Here is a 21,428-nt window from a genome sequence, read left to right as displayed (position 1 = left end):
TACTGATTTCGGAGAGGAGGGGAGAGGGAGAGAGAGATAGACACATCAATGATGAGAGTGAATCATTGATTGGCTGCTTCCTGCATGCCCCACATTGGGGATCAAGCCCGCAACCCAGCCATGTGCCCTGACCAAGAATCGAACCGTGACCTCCAGGTTCATAGGTCGATGCTTAACCACTGAGCCACGTTGGCTGGCCGGGCAATTTTGCCCATTTTCACCTAAAAATAAATATATTAACAAATACATTTGAAAGGGGAAAATACCCATATATAAATACACAAGACCAACGTCAAAGAGCAAGGAGCTGCCGTTGTATTTGGGTGGGCTGGTTGGAGAACATGACAGAGCAGCTCCCGTTAGGTGACAAACTCTTGTAGCCAGGGACTCTGCCATCCCCTTGGTGCTGACACAGATGCTCAGTCCATGCAGAACTGTGCTCAGAGGAGCCAGCACAGCTCTGGGGTCAAACAGGGCTTAGAATGGCAATTCTGCTGAGCAGCCCCACACCCTGCTCAGCCAGATTACACAACCTCTCTGAGCCTCGGCCTCTTCATCTGTCAAATGAGGCATTAATACAATTGTAAGACAGTGGCGATGACTAAATGAGCAAATACATGAAGGAAATGTACACGGCAGCAGCACATTCACAGGCCCTCCGTAAATGGAGAGGCAGTCATGAGGAGCAGGAAAGAAGGGCAGGGAGGACATGGTTCCCAGACCCCTGGGAGACGTGAGGAAGATATGGTCTTTCAACACTCTCCAAGAAAGGTGGGAGAAAGGGTAGGGGGAGGAAAGCAAAAATACAGCATCTCAGTGGGACCCAGTGAACTCCATTCAAAGAGCTAAAAGCTAGCCCGGATGGCATGGCTCAGTAGTTGAGCCAGGAGGTGACAGTTCGATTCCCGGTCAGGGCACATGCTCAGGTTTGGGTTCCATCCAAAGTGAGGGGCATGCAGGAAGCAGCCGATCATGACTCTCTCTCATCATTGATGTTTCTCTCTCTCTCTCTCTCTCTCTCTCTCTCTCTCTCTCTCTCTCTTCCCTTCCTTTCTGAAATCAATAAAAGAATATATATATATATATTTTTTTTATAGAGAGTTAAAATCTAAGGCCTTGTTAGATTAGAATTAAATATTTTCATCTTCGAATAATTACTTAAGTAGGTCAGCATCAGCTGTGTTTCACTTTTTCCTTACCAGAGGCCGAAACTTGCCCATCTAACGAGCGCCTCCACCCTGCCCTGCTAAGTGAGCCCCTCTTTCACTCCTCCAGGCCCCGATCCCCACACAACACACAGAGACAGTCAACGTTTACTGCACAGCCGCTAACTGTAGGGATTCCCCACATCAGAGAAATCACTCCGATTGAAATAACGTAGCTCTTCACTTCCTTTGAATAAAAACATGTTATTATATTCAATAAAACCATGCAGGAAATAATAGCTAAATATGACATTTAAGTAACTTATACCAACACCTAGAAATGGCTTCTTGGAAGAAAAGAAAATAATCGGCATTTTCCAGAATATTTTAAGAGCTCCATTTCTCTCCTCCTTCTCCACCCACCTCCTTTTACAGATGAGTCACGGCCACATTCACAGCCGCACTGGCCCCTGGCCTAGAGATAAACTTGGGCTAAAGGGGTTTCATAGTGAGGACGAATGCTGACATTGAAATTTAAAAGCAGTCTAGCTACTCTACTACCATTCCTTTTCCTTTCTGGTTCCCATGGAAACAGACCTCAGATCGCCAAAAACAGGGTAAAGATAGCACCATGCCCAGTTTTCCTGCAATCTGTTTCCATGGGAACTGGAAGAGAAGGGAATGGAGGCTGGGTAGCTAGACTGGCTGCAAGTCTGCATCCCCCTCAGCTGGAGAGGCAGACAGTGCTGGCACGCTGGTCCAGTGGCCTGCAAACCTCCATGGGCTCTTCAGGAATGACAAGTCCACTCTTGGATGGAGTTTCCGAGAAAACGAAGCTCACAGCAGGCCAGGCTGTGGGGCTAAAGCCAGCTGTGGACCTCCAAACACACACTCAGCAGGGGATTCACCTTCGCAAACATCCCTTTACCAACCAGAGGCAATCCCTCTCAAACCAGGGTTCCCACATCAGGCTGGGCATCAGGATGATCACAGACCTAGTGAGTCAACATATCAGGGGGCTGTGACCAGGATTCTGTACTTTTTAATCAGCTCCAAACGTGATTCTGATGCTTGGTCATTCTGGAAAACCAATGCCCTAGACCAGAGTTTCCCAAAGTTTACGGTGCTCGTGGTCCTGTGGGGACCCTAGTGAAGTGCAGATTCCAATTCAGCTGGTCTGGAGCAGGGCCTGAGATTCTGCATTTCTAATTCAGCTCCCAGGGGATGCTGATGCTGTGGGTCCTTGAACCACATCTGAGTGGCGAGTATCTAGACTCCAATGAACCTTCTCCACAGACCAAAGATGGATACAACCATTCCCACAGTAGCAATTTACTCCCACCTTCAGCCATCAGTCCACACCCGGGCCAGACCTTAACGTCAGACATCTCTGACAGTAGGGGCTGAATAATCATGCTTCATATTACCCTCCCTCTACCTGTTTGTTCTGCCTCCAGAGACCATCTGCATGGATAAGAAGGCAACAAAATAGTCAAAAATTATGTATAATCATCAGGGGAATGAAACATGATTGTCTCCACCAAATCTGGTTTCTCTAAGAAAAGTAAAAGCAAATTCTGCATAGTTGAGGATTATATGTGGAAAGTGTGTGAAATATTTAGAATATTTATAAACATAGAGGTGTTATCAAAAAAAGAATGGAGCTGTCCACATGTAATTTTTAAAAAATATATTTGTATTGATTTCTGAGAGGAAAGGAGAGGGAGAGAGAGATAGAAACATCAATGATGAGAGTGAATCATTGATCGGATGCCTCCTGCACACCCAACACTAGGGATTGAGCCCGCAACCCAGGCATATGCCCTGACCAGAAACCAAACCGTGACCTCCTGGTTCATAGGTTGACCCTCAACCACTGAGTCATTTTAAAAGAAATGAGAATTTTTTAAAACTCTACCATTATTTTAAGGAAATTTCTCAGCTCGCCTTAAAATCTCTAGTCTAAAAGAAAATGTACAGAATAAAAATAGAATCCACATTTCAGCTAAAAGTATGCAAAGTAATAAAAAAGTAATGTTTATTTCTATACTGAACCACAAAACAATTTTAAACTACATAAAATGCCAGTGTGTTATTCAAAGGCAAGGCACTGATTTTCTGCTTTAAGAAATCTCCATTTTGCTTATATATAAAAAAGGGAGGCATTTCTGTTTCTCATTAAATACATTTTGTACCTTCTTGAAAAAGAGTAACATATTAATCTCTGAAAATTAAAATATGACCAAAGAATTCAACGTGAGAAATAATCTTCTAATTCGAAAAACGTAAAAGGCGGGAGGGGGATCAATTCTTTGATTAGTCAGCGCACACGCAACAAAGCGAGCTCAGCATTCTGCCCAGTCCCGTCGCTGCAGGCAGCCAAAGAAAATTTCATGGTACAGTTTATGACACACATCTTCATTCCAATGAGGCAAAAATACATGTAATATGTATTTATACACGCATGTATAATGTCACACGCAAACTTTTTAAAAAATGAGTTAGTTTTGAGACTGGTTGCTTTTTAGGTTCCCAAAGCACATGAAGCCAAGAGTGGTAAAACTGCTGTGATGACAACATGAAGTCAAAATAAGGGATTTCTGCATTTGCTTAAAAGACAACAAACACGCACACAAGTCACAGATTGAACTGCTGCAGTAAAGGATGCAAAGGGGTATGAGCTATTAAGTGCTCCATTAAAAAAGATAAAAATAATTGGGAACAAATGCAGAGATGTGCTTACACCCAGCTCCACTGAAATCTGTTAGCCTGTGAGACCCTAGCCAGAGAACCAGTTGTGGGTATTTGTGTACGTGCATTTACTCTGTGTTTATATAAAGAAGCAACTGGAGCAGGGTCCGCAAACTTCCTGCAAAAGGTCAGATGGTAAATGGTTCTTCAGGGTATGAACACCCTGTCCCTACTCCTCGATTCTGTCATTTCAGCATGAAAACCACCACCAAGAGCAGCATATAAATGATTGAGAGTGATGTGTTCCAACAAAACTTTATACAAACCAGTGCTAACTAGGATATGGCCTATGAGCCATAATTTACCAACCACTCGACTAGACTATAAACAGCTTACTTGGGGTGGAATGTCCTATTGAACTTCCTCTCCACAGTTTCAGGAAAGGGAGGGGGAAAAGCTGCAGAATCTGTCTCATATCGATTCTTCAGTCACCCCTGAGGAAACTCTGGATTATCAATACTATAATAGTCTAGTATTTTCCAGCAATATATCAGCTCTACACAGCTGCTACTAATTAACATACAATAATTGGTTGTTGCATGCTGTTTGTACTTTTCTTACATTTATCTTGTCTCCTTCACTGGATTCTAATACTCCCAAGGAGGAGACGTTTTCATTTGCATTTTCCCTCGGAATTTAGTTTAGTGTTCAGCAAAAGATGCTGCTGACAAACAAAATCTTGGCTAAAAGAAAAAAGAACAAAACACCCCATCTTTATACATATATATATATATATATATATATATATACATACATACATATATATATAGTTTCTGAGAGGGAGAGGGATAGAGAGATAGAAACATCCATGAAGAGAGAGAATCATTTATTGGCTGCCTCCTGCATGCCCCACACAGGGATCAAGCCCACAACCCCGGCATGTGGCCCAACCTGGAATCAAACCGCAATCTCCTGGTTCATAGGTCAACGCTCAACCACTGAGCCATGCCAGTCGGGCCCCCATCTTTTATATTAACCCCAATGCAACTGTGGCAGGAGGACAATCTACAGGTCTATCTACAAAGGCCAAGTGTGTAATGGACACGTTCACATTGGCTAAGCTTCCTCCAGCAAAAAGAATTATGGCCTGTAACATTTTCCTCTTTCTCCATTGACCCTTCATCTCATCTGGTCCGAAAGTCACAACACTAACTAGCAGGGTGAGCAGAAAAGAGAGCAGACATATCCTACGGTGGACAGATACTCAGAGATAAGAACTTGAGATGGTAAGCACTGTAAAAACAGGCAAACACGTATCTGTGCTATACTAGTATAATATTACATACAATTATCTATATATATAAAAGGCTAAGCAACCAGCCGACCGGCAGACAGGTATGATGTGCACTGACCACCAGGGGCCAGACACTCCACACAGGAGCTGCCGAGTGACAGCAACATTGCCGAGTGCCCTCTCATACTCTGGGATCCCTCGAGAGATGTTGGACTGACGGTTTTGCCCGATCCTGCAGGCCAGGCTGAGGGACCCCACCTGCAGGAGGGACCCTGCTCACTCTGTAGACGCCCTTCGAGCCCCGGTGCCACCCCAGGTGCAGACAGACGGGAAGGGACCGCAGGAGGTTGGCTCCAAGGCATGTCCAGCCCATTTAGACCAGTCCCACCCCGCTGGCCACCTTCTAATTAATTTCCTTTCAATGTGCACGAATCCATGCACCAGGCTTCTAGTATGTTATATATTGTACATTACGTGCTATATATATATAGGGTATATACATGAGTGTGTGTGTTTGTGTGTGTGTGTGTGTGTGTGTGTGTGTGTGTGTGTGTGTGTAGAGACAGAGCTAGAGATTGAGGCAGATATAGAGATAGAGATAAAAAATACCTATCAATAATGATGAATTAACACAACATTGGGGGAAAAGACACACATCCTAGGCTCATCTCAACAAGATGACAACAGTGCTCCCAAAATCCAACAGATGTCTGACTCTGCTTGTGAAGTTATAATAAACATTAGAACTGCAGCTAGTACAAATGACAAAGCCATCATTAAAAGAAACAAAATGTGCATCTGGTAAGCTCCTGGTGACCATGCAATGTGACTCCACCCAATCATCATGCACCCAGCAGCTTTATCTGCCATCCTAAGCCTGCTCATGCCATGTTCCCAGGGTAACAGAGACTGATTACCTGCTCAGCAATGCTGTTTACTCACCTGCATGGGCCAGTGGCAAGAAGGTGAGGTGGGCCTGTTTTTTAAGGCATTCAGAGGGATTAAAGGGCAGGAGAGCCTGGCTCCTGGTCCTTGCCTCTGAAATTGGACAACTTTCGAACAAGAGAGTAAATCTCATCTTCTCAGCCCATGATGGGCCAAGCCCACTCTTCTGGCCCCATCCACACCCATAGGAGAAACCCTGCCTGTGTTTTCTTATGGACAAAGGGGACAGTACTTCCCCATCCAAGGGGACAAGAAGAAATGGGAGCTTCCCCGGTAGGTGGTACTGACAAGCCCCTGGCACAAGTAGAAACTCATTAGTGTTTCCAATCCAATGTGTAAACTGGTTAGAGCCTGGAAACAATGCTCACTAGGGTAGCAGGTTTGCCCTCAGAGATTCAGAGCACTTTCCTATTACCCCCTCCACCCCACCCCACCCCAGCTTTCACAAACCAAAGTAATTCAGGTAAAAAGAAAGAGGGGCTTGTTAAGGATGGTACATGGCTACCTACACCTTTCACACACCACCAGCAGCATGATCAGCAGGACTAAGGGCATCTCAGAGCCTCTAGCTGGCCCCGAACCTGGACCTTAATGCTCCTCCTGAACCCCACCTGTGCCGTGCACACCTGGCTTCCTCCCACATTAGCTGTCCAAGTGCCTCTCTGCTTCCTGAGCAGGGGACACAGTGAGCAGGGCTCTCGTCCTGCTGTGCTCAGGAGAGGCTCTAATCCTTTCTAGTCCTGCCTCCCTGGGGACGAGCTCCTGCTGTCCACCCCCAGACGCCGCCCTCCATGGGCTCCCTGAGTCACAGAACCTCAAGCTGTCAAATATTTCATCTTAAAGAAGACCCTGGGGTAATTTTTCAATTCTGATGGGAATTTAAAAGCAATCACTGAAATGTGTATATATTTCTTTATAATTCATTACTAGAGGCCCAATGCACGAAATTCGTGCAAGAGTAGGCCTTCCTTCCCCCGGCTGCCTGCACCGGCTTCCCTCTGGCACCCAGGACCCGGACTTCCCTCCGGCTGCCAGCAGGCACCTGGGACCCGGGCTTCCCTCGCAGCCCTGGCTTTGTCTGGAAGGTCGTCCAGAAGGACGTCTGGTCTAATTAGCATATTCCACTTTTATTATTATAGATTGTTTCACATCTATTTTAAGGCTGGTCTCTTTGCTCCAGTCCAATAGCTTTGCCCATTTCTCCTTTATAGAGAAGAAAGACTGGAGTCAGAAAGGCGAACAGCTTTGCTGAAGGCTGCGAGGTTAGACTGCAACACAATCCGACTTACAAGAGCTCTTCCCACTGGAAAGAGCCTCTTTGGACGACACCAACTTGGCTTCTCCACAGAAGCAGGGCCCGAGCCACCACACCCTCGTGACCTCCACACCACAAAAGATTCCGTGCCCCTTCCCCTGCCTGCGGGGCCTCCAGCCCTAAGGAGGAGCTCCATGGGATCACGGCTACCAGAAGCTGTGTAGCCGGACCAGCACCGATGACAACAAACAATAAACCAGAATCACAACAAAACAAAGAACGCCAAACAGTTTGTTCTCCTCCTCTCCCAACTAAGAGAGTTCAGAAAGGGTGAAGACATAAAGAGGACAAAAAGAACCATAAAAGAAAGTCCTAGCACTTTGCGAGATGAACCAATTCGGCTTTAAAAGGGGCAGGTGAGAGGGCGATGATGCTTGGCTGGTTAGGAGCCAAGACAGCTCAGTCCACTGAAGCCTGGCTCCTGCCACCCTCCCCATGACCTTGGACAACCAATCCAACGTCTCTAGTCTCAAGTTTCCTCACAGGTAAAGGGAGAGATGGAGCTAGAAGCCCTTCAGGTTCCTTTCCACCCCAAAATGTAAGAAACAAGAAATTGGTGATTAGCGCAAATTAAGCTGCTTATCAGTAGTTTCTACAAACAGGCCCTTGGCTAGTAGCACCTTCTAAAACGTAAGGTGTTCCTAAACAACCTGGTCCCAAAACACCTGCGAGAAGGTGCCTAGAGAAATCATATAAATGAAGTGACCCAGGTAAGTGCCATGAAAGCACCTAGAAAACCACTTGGCACACAGTGAGCTTCATCTTCCTGGACAGATGGACAACAGATGGATAAAATCAGAGTTGCTTTAAGAGGAACAACTGCTTTACATCTATGTTTTTAATATTTGTTCCATTTATATCTGATGGTTAAAGTTCAGTTCTGGTATGGACTGGACTATTAGTAACTGCAGTTCCTTAAACAGAAAGTAGCCACAACTAAAAGTTGTCCAGGCCAGGGCAGCACACCTCACATGGCCAGACAGCTGACTGCATCCTTCCCCTCCTGCTGTCGCGCCTGCCCTCAAGGCCCTCACTCTTTCCAGGTCCCCTAACGTGTGTCTGTTTTTCCTCTTTTTCTTTGTTGCTTCTTTCTCCTCGGCTCATCCCCTAAGTGTTGGTGTCTCCAAAGTCTCATAATCAGGCTTCTCATCTTTTCCTTCTAGAGACTCACCAGACCCCTTCCTGTCCCAAGGAATGACCTACACAGGTCTGAACCCCCTTTCCCTCCCTCCCTGCCTGCTAGTCCCTATGTATCCGGAAAGTCTTTCGTAAACTCCGTGTGCCCTCCTCTGCATGACACCCCCACTGTCAGCACCACCTGATACCCTTCCCTCTCAGGTTGCCATAGTCCACGCACTGGTCTCCCCGGCCATGCAATGGTTCTCAGACTCTGCGTCAATGAAGCAGTGGGCTCCCCATCACTGCAGTTGCTGGAGCAGGGCAGAATAACCACATGTTGAGGGTACTGAAGAGGGAACTGACCATCACATAGGACTGCATCAGACGGCCAAGAAATGCCCTCCACCTCTGAACGATTTTACAGTAATAGTAACTGTGTATGGGTTAACGCTTGTTGAATCTGGCCCAGAGCCCTGTTCTCAACAGTGATCTCAGGGACACACCCTGAAAGGATGAATGGTTCTCCCGAATACCAGCCATATAGATCGGCCATGACCCAGATTTCCACAGAAGCCATTTACAGACAAAGGGTTTAGGAGCCAAGGCCAGTGTTCATTAACGATACCTTACAAATGGAACTTGAATCTCAAGTATTCTTACTACTAGAAGCAAGGCACTATGAAGGTGTGTGTTTTTTTTATTTGAGAGAAATTAGACTAAAGATAGAACTCAGATATTAAAGATCAAACAACCCTCATTTTTATTCAGAAGAATTTTTCCTCACATATCAAATAAATATATTACAGACCCTGACCTCTGTAATATACTTATTATTATTATAAAATGTTCAATCCAGGGGTGAAGAAATACTGATCTTCAAAAATCACACTTAATTGTAGCTGAACATCCAACAATCCTGATTTTTCCACCAAAGGACCTGGAAGTCATAGAAACAATGCTCTGTCCTCTCCTCCCACTGAAAGGTCACCAGGGCCTCTTCCAGAGCATGCACTGACTCTGAGATACACACATAACTTACGGTGAACAGATATTTACTCTGAATTTCAAATAATCGGTGCATCCTTATGGTCAAAAGAGAGAATGAAACCCAGCTAGGGAACCTCTGTGACTTTGAGACAGAAGTACTTCAAACAAAATTACTTCAGTCTAATGGGCTTCTACAGGAAGCATATTTCAGTTTCAAATCTGTTGTCTTGTGACAATTCCTTATGCCTAGATACAAACTGGATGCTGTTAGAAAAGGAAACTGTCAATGGAGGGGACTCATGTGCATACCTGACAGACAATGTTGGTTTTTTTCTTATGAGCAAAAGGTAGAAAAAGCCCTGGCTGGTGTTTCTAGGTGGTTAGAATGTAGGTCTAAGAACCGAATGGTCCCAGGTTCAATTTCAGTCAAGGGCACATATCTGGGCTGCAGGTTGGGGCTCATGTGGGAAGCAGCCAATTGATGTGGCTCTCGCACACTGATGTTTCTCTCTCCTCTCTCTAAAATCAATGGAAACAATATCTTCCAGTGAGAATTAACCAAAAAAGGTTCTTTATAACAAAGTTTACCATTCTCTACAGAGCCCTACAAGTATTATCAATTATCATTTCCGCAATAGTGACTACAGAATTAAAAGCAGCTTGACTTGGTGCTAGAATCATCTGTTTCCCACAGTCAAGGTCCATTCTCAGGGGCATTAATGAAGACATGTGAGAGGAACAAAGGTTTCTCTACAAGAGGTTTAAGTTAACAGAGCTTTCTATTTCAGTAACTCATAGAACCAACACTCAAGGTGAAAAGCAATAGACTGATCCTGGAGCACCAAGGGTGCTACGACACAGACCTTTCCAAGAACGAACACCTGTTCTTCCAGAGGAAAGCACAAACAGAACAATACCAAAGTGCTTCCCTAACGATTCCTATCGACATCCATCTTTCCCTGCCTATGTCCTTTGCACCCACTGTCTGCATCGCTCCATGAGTGGTTGTTCTAACTAGTACTGTACAGCTCAGCAGCACACAGCATACTGTGCCAGCCACTAGCTGCTTTGAGCGTGTGCCTCGTCTCCCCAGCTGGACTGGAAGCTGCTCACAGACAGGGACACTGTCCGATGTTCCTTGCATCCACTCCCTCGGAGCGCCTCACACACTTCACACACACAGCTGGCGCTCTATCGAATGCGCAGTTTAATACCGCCTGCCTGCTGGGGTGCTTGCTTCCTTTTTTCCTTTCCTCAGTGAGGAATTCGTGAGGGACTCCTGCATAGGTAGTACTATTCAAAGCAACATCAGTTTAAGGTAGGCAGGAAGCAGAGAACAAAGTGCCTTTACTGGGGATTTTAAAATGACTTGCTACTCAAATAACATGTGCCTGTAAACAAACAAAAAAATCAAATAGTACCTGTCATTAAAGAACTTTTTTTAAAAAAAGCAATAATGTTCACTGTGGAAAAGAATGGAAAGATAAGTAAATTGAAGAATACTTATAATCCTATCACAAAAGCTAGTCAGTGCTAATATCTCGGCATGTATCCTTCAGAACAGTGCTAATATCTTGACATGTATCCTTCATATATGTGTGCATATATATACACATACATTTGTGTATATGTGTATATATGTGTGTGTATAACAGTATATTACAGAGCCTATTATAATGTTTTCATTAACATATATTAAAATTCACACTATGTTGCTTATTCTTTGGAACAGAACATTTATATGACCTTAGTATATTTGAGGACAATCTTCTAAAATTCTGAGTAAAACTAATCTTCATTCCTTGCTTTTAACAAGATCAAGTCTAGTAGAGACGGCAGCAAAGAATATGAGCAGTACATGAAATTATTTAGAGACTTTTAATACCGACAAGCACCACAAAAAGTAGTGGCAGGTTGTACTATAATTTTACCTAAAAGAGTGCTCCAGTGCATTAATTTGGCAATTAAAATGTTTCATATGTTTAAAAATGAGACTAAATTTTAATTATAAAGACATAAGGTATCTATGAGACCACAACTAATATTTATTTTTATTACAATACTACTCCTGACTATATATTTTACCATGGAAATGAGAGTTACTTTTATCACTGTCAGCAGTCAAACACACTTCCTAAAGCCAAGGTTATATGACAATACTAACTCGAAGTTAAAAATGCAAAACTGTCCTCAGAACTGACCCCTAGACTCCTCTCATATGATGCATAACAGGTTCTGTTCTGTTTAGACAAAGCTCTTTTAGGTGCTGGGATAATTAAGCCACATAGGAACACCTGAGAAATCTGCATTTTGATTTCTATTGTCATTTTTCTCCAGTGCTGTCCTAAAGACTTTCATTAAGAGAAGTAACCTGCAGTCTGGCCACCCACCCACCCCCATTCCCATTCTCCTTACTCTAGGTCTTTCTGCCAGGTGGCATTTTAACCTGATAACTATGACACACAGACCTGGTTAGAAATATGAATTTTCCCAAAAGATGAGTCAGGCTTTCATATTTCAAGCAAAGGACAGAAAAAAGCATTGTTCCAATTAAGCTCTTCTCTGAAGGCATAAATAAAAGTATCCAACAAACTTATATCTAATGATTCACCACCTTCTCATGTAATTTTCATAATGGGAGTCAGAAGGAACATTCCAACCCTTAACACAAATAAATACTAAATCTCCTTCAAGAATAAATGTATGATGTTTATCATCTTTGCATTCCCCTTTCCACTTCTATTAAATTGGCTTCTAAAATGTTATTTCTATCAAGCTGTTTTCTGCCTTTTGAAGTTTTCTAATTGTTTTATTCAATCTGTTTTCTAAGATGTGTTTATATTTCTACTAAGTTCCAGCCAGAAATGTCTCGATGCATACCTGAAGCAAGCCAACGGAGAGCCAAATATAGCCTGCCAGGGCAGTGGTTTTGGAGGCAGACAGCCACACTAGGTTGGCTCTATGGTATTCCTAAAGAGCTGCTCAAAATCATACCTTGATCTCCTCTATGCATCCGTTTCCTCTACTTACAGAAGTTGGCATATTCCAAAGCTCCATGTGTAAGGTCTATTTGGACTGCGGAAGACTTCGAATGAGAAGGTCACTAGAACACTAAACTGACACAAGTGTATAAAAGTAAAATTGTGACTCACATGCTGACAAACCAAGAAATGTTTAGTACAAGCTGTGAGGAAATCAGACAAGAGCTGCTGCCTGACATTCCTACATAAGCTGGCAAAACACACAACCAGTCTTAAGAAAAATGTTGGTGTGCAAGGCAAAGTAACTGTAACAAATCCCAGAGATGGCCTCTCTTCTCTTCCACCTCTGCTCACACTGTATTCCAAACACATGCCTTTGCCCATCCACCTACCTCTGCGGGTAACACAAGTTTATGCTCCTCTTGCCCATTAAACCACCAGTCAAGACATGCCAACTCTGTCAAAGCCCCTTGCTGACAGGAATCAGAACAGGCATGCCCGGCATGCCGTGACCCTGCTATGACTAACAGGGACAAAACCCCCATGAAGAACAACATGGTGTGTAGCTGACATCATGCTAGGCCCTTAATGGGAACATGCAACTCATTTCTCATTCATCAAACTGTTGCAACAGGCCCTTCCCAGCTCTGTCAGTGTAGTCTTTACTGCAGCAATAACACCTAACGTGGATGAGGCACCAATGATGTCATCCAGACAACCCGCAGATTCCATGCCCTGGAGCATGAAAGAACCCACATGGGAAGGCCCAGAAAGGTGATGTCCTAAGGATCTAGTAGCTGAGACAATACAAATCTGGCTTGGGGCCATGATGATGTTGCCTGTCTTCTGGGGGGTGGGAGGAGCGCTGTACTTATAGAGCTAGGGAACCACCATCCAAAGTGAAATGCAACAGGAAGCACTTAGGATTAAGAAGTATATGATACCCTCTTCTTCAACCCCAAATCTCTCTCCCTCATTAGAAATCATCGCTAGAAAAGTTGGCATACTGCGTATACTAGCATGACAGAGGAAATGGGAACTTACATGCAGAGGCATACTTTGAGCGAACATGGAAGAGAAGCCCCGTGGCCACATGAGAAACTGGCTCCTTTCACTGGGTGCTCAGAACTTTAAACATATGCAACTACCCCCACTCCCTCCCTTTATAACCCACTATCTACAATACACTTTCAACGGCCAAATATTTGGTGCATACCTTAAAGGCAATTCTTTTTTTAAAAAAATATATTTTATTGATTTTTTACAGAGAGGAAGGGAGAGGGATAGAGAGTTAGAAACATCGATAAGAGAGAAACATTGATCAGCTGCCTCCTGCACACTCCCTGCTAGGGTTGTGCCCGCAACCCAGGTACATGTCCTTGACCGGAATCAAACCCAGGATCCTTCAGTCCGCAGGCCGACGCTCTATCCACTGAGCCAAACCGGTTAGGGCTAAAGGCAATTCTTAATGCAAAATTTGGTGAGGTTGTTATACTCATCTCCCATCCATGTACCTCCTCCTCTGGAGACAAAGGGACCGAATTTTCCCTGTAATTCTCCCTGGGGCTAGGAATGGACACCTTCATATCCCCCTTCTTCCTTGCACAATGGAAGAGCAGTGCATGCCTGTCCAGGAATTCCTCTTTTAGTCCGTTTCCCCTCCTGAGAGGCTTTGCACAAGAAGGGGTCCAACTGCCCTGCCTCTCAATGGCCTTGTAACCTTTTGAATCATGATACTAGCGATTTCTTTTTGAGTCAAGTTATCTTTGTAAGTAAACTTAAGTAGCCAGTGCATTTAGGGCAGAAATTGGAAAATCCACATTTTATTTACTTAAGCTCTTTTCACAAATATTCACGGTCATTTTGTATGTATGACCTGGGACATCCATGACTTAAAAATTCAGGAATCTTTTGTCATACTGACTTATTTTAGCACTGATATCTGCAATGGAGATTGAAGGTCTAAACAGACAAAACACATGATAGCACTGAGGCCAAAAACTAAACCGGATCATCACTAATAAATACTGGTACTATCCTTGCTGGGAACAGTGTAATATTGTATATATCCTTACTTGTATTTATCTTGCTACATCCCCAATTAGCTTACAACCTACCTGAGAGCAAGGAACACATTTTTCTGAGAAGAGAAGCTATATAGGATATTTTATACTTAGTCTGAACCTAAAATAAACCTGTTTCCCAAGTGGCTCAGAGATGCAATTTTTTCCCTCCATTGATGAGAGAAATGACTTGTAGGAAAGCTGAAAGCCTGGGTTCTGGTTAGGGTGAACTTGGCAGAGATCATGGGTGGTCAAGCTTCGTCTATCACTCATCAAGAGAGATACCATTCTCCAAGACTCACCACCACAGGTTGCCGTCTTTTCATTCCATGGCCTACTTATACCTCTCATTCTCTATGCTCCATCAGAAGTTGAAAATACCTTAGTCTCCTTGATTTCAAAGGCCAAAACCAGTCAGAAACAGAACTTACCAATTTCCAGCTGTGCCTCAGCCATATGCCCATTGGTGGGAAGAAAATCTTTGAAACATACAAGCCAATCTCAAGAACAGTGTCACAGAAGTGTTAGGCACGTTGGAGGAATCTGTACCCTCTGCAGTTGTTCGTATCCCCCCTAAACTTGTATGTTGAAACTATAACTCCAAGGTGATGGTATTAGGAAATGAGACCTTTGGGAGGGGATCAGGTTATGAGGGCAGAGCCCTCATGAATGGAATTAATGCCCGTAATAAAAGAGGCACCAGAGCGTTAGCTCACCGTTCCACTATGTGAGGTTACAGTGAGAACACGGCCACCTGTGGGAAAGTGGGCCCTCACCAGATACCACACACCAAATATGCCAACACCATGATCTTAGGGTTTCCAGCCTCCGGAATTGTGAGAAATAAATGTTGTTTATAAGCCACCCAGTTTATGCTATTTTTGTTATAGCAGCCTGAATGTACTAAGACAGATGGCTTATATTTTTAATTGGAAACAGTACACGTATCACAGTACAACCTTGATATAATGGATTGTTAAAGTCAAAAGTCTATTACATAATAAAGTAGGTTTTTCTGAATGTGTATGTTAAAAAAATGACAAATTAGTTTACCTGTTTTTGCTGTTGTTTTTGTTATTTTGTTTGCTTGTCTTTTAATAATTCTTTATTGTTGAAAGTATTATATATGTCCCCTTTTTCCCCCATTGACCCCCTCCAGCCTGCCCCTACCCCTCCGCCCCAGGCCCTCACCACCCCATTGTGTCCATGGGCCATGCATATATGCATACAAGTTTACCTGTTTTTACTTATATAGACACATTTGTGTAATTACAATTAAGTATGAATGAAAAATTTAATTTCACAGAAAAGTTTTCTATATGTATTACTGTAATTTTTTTTAAATATATTTTATTGATTTTTACAGAGAGGAAGGGAGAGAGAGAGAGAGTTAGAAACATCGATGAGAGAGAAACATCGATCAGCTGCCTCGTGCACATCTCCTACAAGTTTACCTGTTTTTACTTATATAGACACATTTGTGTAATTAAAATTAAGTATGAATGAAAAATTTAATTTCACAGAAAAGTTTTCTATATGTATTACTGTAATTTTAAATTTATACTGAATAGATCTAGTAAATGCATGCATTCACCCGTCACCGGGAGTCAACAAGTGCCCATGGTTGGGGCCTGGCCAGCAGGCATTAAAACTGCTGCAGAAAGTCACACACACACACACACACACACACACACACACACCAAAATCAATTACCTCTAGAGATGTAGTGTGACCACATGTTAATCATTCCCAAACATTGTTTACAAGTGGTGACTCTTGGATTTAAATAAAGTAGACTATAGTTGTAGATATATAATATTTATTTGTGTTGGTGAAATTACTTAGTGTTTTTTCCAACATTTGGCTTATTCACCAAAATTTGTTAAAATAACACTGAATTAATAATAATTATAAGCAAGTCTTGGTAATAATCACAGGGAAGGGATTGAATATTTTTATGGCAGATAAACATGATTGTGAACTCATTTTTGTGAATTTAATTCCCTGGGAGTTGTCTCTTCTGGACAGTTAGTCAGGAGACAGTGCCAGTTGAATTTGATTTTATAAATGTTATGAATGTTGGTACTTCATCAGAAATATTATCCGTAAGACTTAAACTTTCTGGTGAGAGCTACATTAAGCACATCTTGGGGTAGGCCAACTATAACAACTGCAGAGGGTACCAATTCCTCCAACGTGTTTTACCCTCAATGACACTGTTCTTGAGACTGGCTTGTATGTTTCACATATTTTCTTCCCATCGATGGGCATATGGCTGAAGCACAGCTGGAAATTGGTAAGTTCTGTTTCTGACTGGTTTTGGCCTTTGAAATCAATGAGACTACGGTATTTTCATCTTCTGATGGAGCATAAAGTTAATGTAGCCAGTCTGAGTTGTTTTTCTAATGTTTCTGTGGATGAATAAGGGCCTGGAGCCTCTTAGTCTGCTGTCTTGCTGACATCACTTCTCCAGACAATATTTCTTTTTTGCCCAATTAATACATTAGTGATTTAACTCAAAGGACTAAAAACATTTAAAGTTTCATTTACTTAACTACTTTGAAAAACGCAATGTGAAATTGTCATTTTCTTACAGCAAAATTTCTCACCTTGAAGTTTTTATTGTGCTGATTTTGCTGCAACACACTTCTGCTTATTCACAAAGAGGGAATTTGCTCTTAGAAGTGATATGAATTTCTGTTTGATTTTGGAGCAAACGGCATGGAATGAACATAAATCAAGAATGTTCTTGCACTGCTGTTAGGTGCACACACCTTGGTTTTCACATAGGGTACTGTGATTTGGAAATTACACTTATTTGTGTGATGGAAAGATGTAGAGAAGTAGATGCAGTCTGAACTGATTGTGCAGATCCATTAAGTAAGAGTACAAATAGAACTGGGCCTGTGATGACTTGGGTACCATCCTCCTTCAGGAAGGGGAACGGGTAAATGACCATCTGGGGCTTCTGGATAGTGTGATTCACAGACTATTCAGCTGGTGTTCTCAACCCAGGATCTGTTAATGTATCTAAAGCAAACTTGTAAAATATACTTCAGAATCATTTTCCAGAGAATTTTGCTGAAGTCTTCTTTAGTGTACAGTCACCATTGGGAGGCAGAGGGGCATGTTGTTAGATAATGATAGATACGGTGTAGGCCTTCCCTGAGTTCTTCGGTAATTTAGGGTGGACTTTGTGCCCCAGTGCCATTTCCAGTGTCATCAATGTCCATCTTCATGGAAGTGCTATAGATTCCAATCATGTGAAGTACACAGAGTAGTCAAATTCATAAGGACAATGGTGGTAGAATGGTGGTTTCCAGGGAAGCGGGGGTGGGGGAGGGGGCGGGGGGGGGCGTGGGGGGGGGGGGGAGAAATGGGGGACTTAATGTTTAATGGAAACAGCATTTCAGTTTTGGAAGAAGACAAAGTTCTGGAGCTGGATAGTAGTGGTGGTTGAATAACACTGTAAATGTACTGAATGCCATGGAGCTGTGCAACTAAAAATGGTTAAAATGGTAAATTTTGTTATGTATATTTAATCACAATATTTAAAAAACCAGTTAAAAACATATTAACAATCCCTACCTCTAGGAAGTAAAATTGAATGATTTTTATTTCCTTTTTAAAATTGTTTATCTCTATTTTCAAAATGTTTTCATAATCTTTTATTACTATCTTGATAATAAGAAAACTTTTGTTTTTATTTTAAAAGAAAGAATATCAGCATTACATTTTGTTACTGTACCTATTCTGGCTATCTATAGTTTTATTTACGTTTTTATGCAAATTTTTACCTTTACATATGAAAAGGGCACAAAGCGTAATAAATAGGCATGTAAAAAGAAAATGTTTAAACAGATGACATGTTCCCCACATAACACATTAATTTTTGAAAAGCCATTATTTTAACCAGTGAATGTTATTTACAAGCTGCAATGGAAAGAAGTCACTGAAATACAGGAAATAAAACTATCAAATGCCTCCCCCTTCCATACCAAAATATGCTGATATGTCACAAGTATTATACGTTAAGCATATATGAAATTTTAAGCTATCTTACAAATTCTTCAAGAAGAATGTGTCTTTTCTCTCATCCAACCCAAAAACAGATACACACACACACACACGCACACACACACACACATGCACATGCACACACACACACACACATCTCCAAGCCTCACCAATGTCCTCTTCAGAGGAAACAAAGTCAATGGATAGCATCATTTGGAAACACCATCATCTTCCCTCTCTCCTCTCCCACAAATCTGCCCAGCTAAAACAAACACAGAAAAAACACACAAGCCAGAATTTGTGTACAGGACACATATACAAACAATTGTCTTACGTGTTAGCAATTAAGCCTTCTTTCTCACACAGAGTAGCAACCACTGATAATTTCTGAAAACTAGACTGTTCTTTGCAGAAATGCAAAAATGAAGAACATGGCACAGTTCAATTCTATTTTCACGAGAACCTTATCTTTACAGAGTAAACATATGTGTGAGAGTAACCTTTACACTCTCAGAAACATTCACAAACAAATCCACCAACGCTGTATTCAAGAAGGGCACATGTGTGTTCAGGGCTGAGGATCCTGTCACAGTCAACAGCAGCAGTTACTGTTTTTAAATCTCTGTTGCAGGAAGCTCAACCACTCTAAACTTGTGAAACTAGACAAGATCAGAAAAGAAATGTGATTTTATCCACTCATCCCTCACCTCCACAGAATGTCTGACTAGAGGTCCCCTTAAACAAAACAAAGGGAGAACACAGTTTTTTAGTGAGTCTAGTTCTAAAAAGAAAAAAAAATATCAAGGGAGAATAGAAAAGAAAAATGGTAGATGATATAAAATATCGCATTTAGAACAGTTGCAAGAAAGACAGCAGATGAGGACAGAGAGCCTTATGTACTGATAGTTGCCTTTCTGGGTCACAGAAGGAAGAAGAAAATGAAAAAGGGAAGGGAGAAGAGAGGGAGGGAGGGAAAGAGGGAGGAAACTTGAAACTACTGAAGATCATGAAGTTCTTAGTGATCCACTAAATGAAGGAGCAAAATTTTTCCCAAATCATCATTTGCTACTTAGGTGCATCTACCTCTGGAATAAATATCCAATGACAGCAGGGTTCCTTTCACTACCTACTAGTAATTACGCTGCTGTGACTATATATCCAGACCTAGAGAAACACAATGATATAGTGACAGAGCACAAGTTTTTAAACTTGGTTTTGAGTCCTCACTCTGCCTATTGCTAAGTGACAATAATCAAGTTATTCAACCTTTGTGAAACTACTTTTCTTATCCATAATAACGGATACAACACAACTTTCCCCTTCTCCTCTGGATATCAAACAAACACCAAAGGACAATGAAAAAAGTTGTATGGAATTTTCCAAATCCACTTTCCATGCAACTAGGAGACAGATACAATCTACAGACTTCAAACTAACTTATAAAAACTGCCAGAGGCCACTGAGATTGGGCAGAGAGTACACAGGGGGAAGCAAAGATGAAAAGCAGAGAAATGAAAGGACTCGGGGTTGAACGATCCCACCACCACAAACAAAAACATACCTGGAGGGGAGAAACACAACCTGAAGAACGAACGCAAGCTGTAGGAGCAAGGAAGTAGCAGAAGACCTCCAGGATCTACATAGGCCCAAAGAATCAGAAGAGATAAGACTGTTATAAGAACCTCGTAGCTGGGGAAGATAAGCTCATGGGTGAGCTATATTTGTAGGAAACAGCCCTGTCTCTGATGCAGCAGGGATGGAGGGAGGCACTGGGGGTGAAGCCTGGAAAGCCACACTGGAAGCTTTGACAAAAGCTGGTCTTGGAACCCACATCACTCAACAATGAGCAGTAAAAAAGGAATTGGAAAAGCAATTAAAAAGATATTCTATGAGAAAAAAAGTAAAACCATAAAACTTACCAAGAGACAGAATACTCCCTAGAATAATGGCCATTGGGCACATAAAGCTGCGACCAAATATTTTGCCATAAAATTTTAAAACTTCAAGAGGCAATCACTTCTATGAAAACAAAGGGGACAGAAAAAAGACCTCAAAATGCAAATGTAAGAATTCAAGGTAAAATGGTAAGAATCAAGGAGATAAGTAAAATATTATTTAGCAGAAATCAGAAGAAGAAAAAAACAACCTTGGGGAATAAAACGTCGTAGAACCTAAGTCTTACATTCAGTCCTCTTTGCTGGCCCAACGCTCGGCCAGCCACTCCCACAAATATCCACAGCCATGACTCCAAGTCGCACTGCGCATGACGGGGACTCGAGGTTCTAAACCTCTGGCTGTTCCCAAGCAAGCCCTTCCGTGGCCCACAAGGACATCTCCAGCATGGAAACCCAACATCACCTCAAAATCAAAATGCTCAAACTTGAAATCATCATCTAAATCCACCGGTCTTCTCCTTCTCCCTCTTTACCATGTCTTTTACTTTCTTAAAGAATACTTACTTAGCAAACCATTTCAGAACCTTGACCAAAAAAAAACAACAAAAAACACTTGTGGTTAATGGAGCTCAACACTTGTTTCTTTACCTGAAGTTCATTCTCTCCTTCTTTATCATCAATGTCCACAAAGGAACAATACCAATATGAAACATAATAAAATAATCCACAATAGTCACTGGAAGCCCTTATACACTGTATACATTTAATATCATTCCCAAGAAAACTGATTCCATGTGAATTTTACATCATACCAGAAACAGAATCTTCTTTTTTGTTGATACACAATCAAGAATAAACTCCATTCATAAAACTAAAATAAAATCAAATGTTCATCTGAATATATCTATCTAAGTATAAATGCTACAATTTATAAATAGTATAATATATTATCATAAATTTCTGCTTGTTGTTATAT

At 42.0% G+C, this 21,428-nt stretch overlaps 1 protein-coding gene across 3 annotated transcripts in view; it reads right to left on the bottom strand.

The window, feature by feature from the left end:
• LDLRAD4 (low density lipoprotein receptor class A domain containing 4) overlaps positions 1-21,428 on the bottom strand; it is a 319,552-nt gene that overhangs the window by 204,709 nt on the left and 93,415 nt on the right. The window lies entirely within an intron of this gene.

This window comes from Myotis lucifugus, unplaced genomic scaffold, assembly GCF_000147115.1.
Source record: "Myotis lucifugus unplaced genomic scaffold, Myoluc2.0 scaffold_572, whole genome shotgun sequence".
Taxonomy (NCBI): domain Eukaryota; kingdom Metazoa; phylum Chordata; class Mammalia; order Chiroptera; family Vespertilionidae; genus Myotis; species Myotis lucifugus.
Note: the sequence above shows the minus strand (reverse complement) of the source record. Positions and strands in the feature narration are given on the sequence as shown.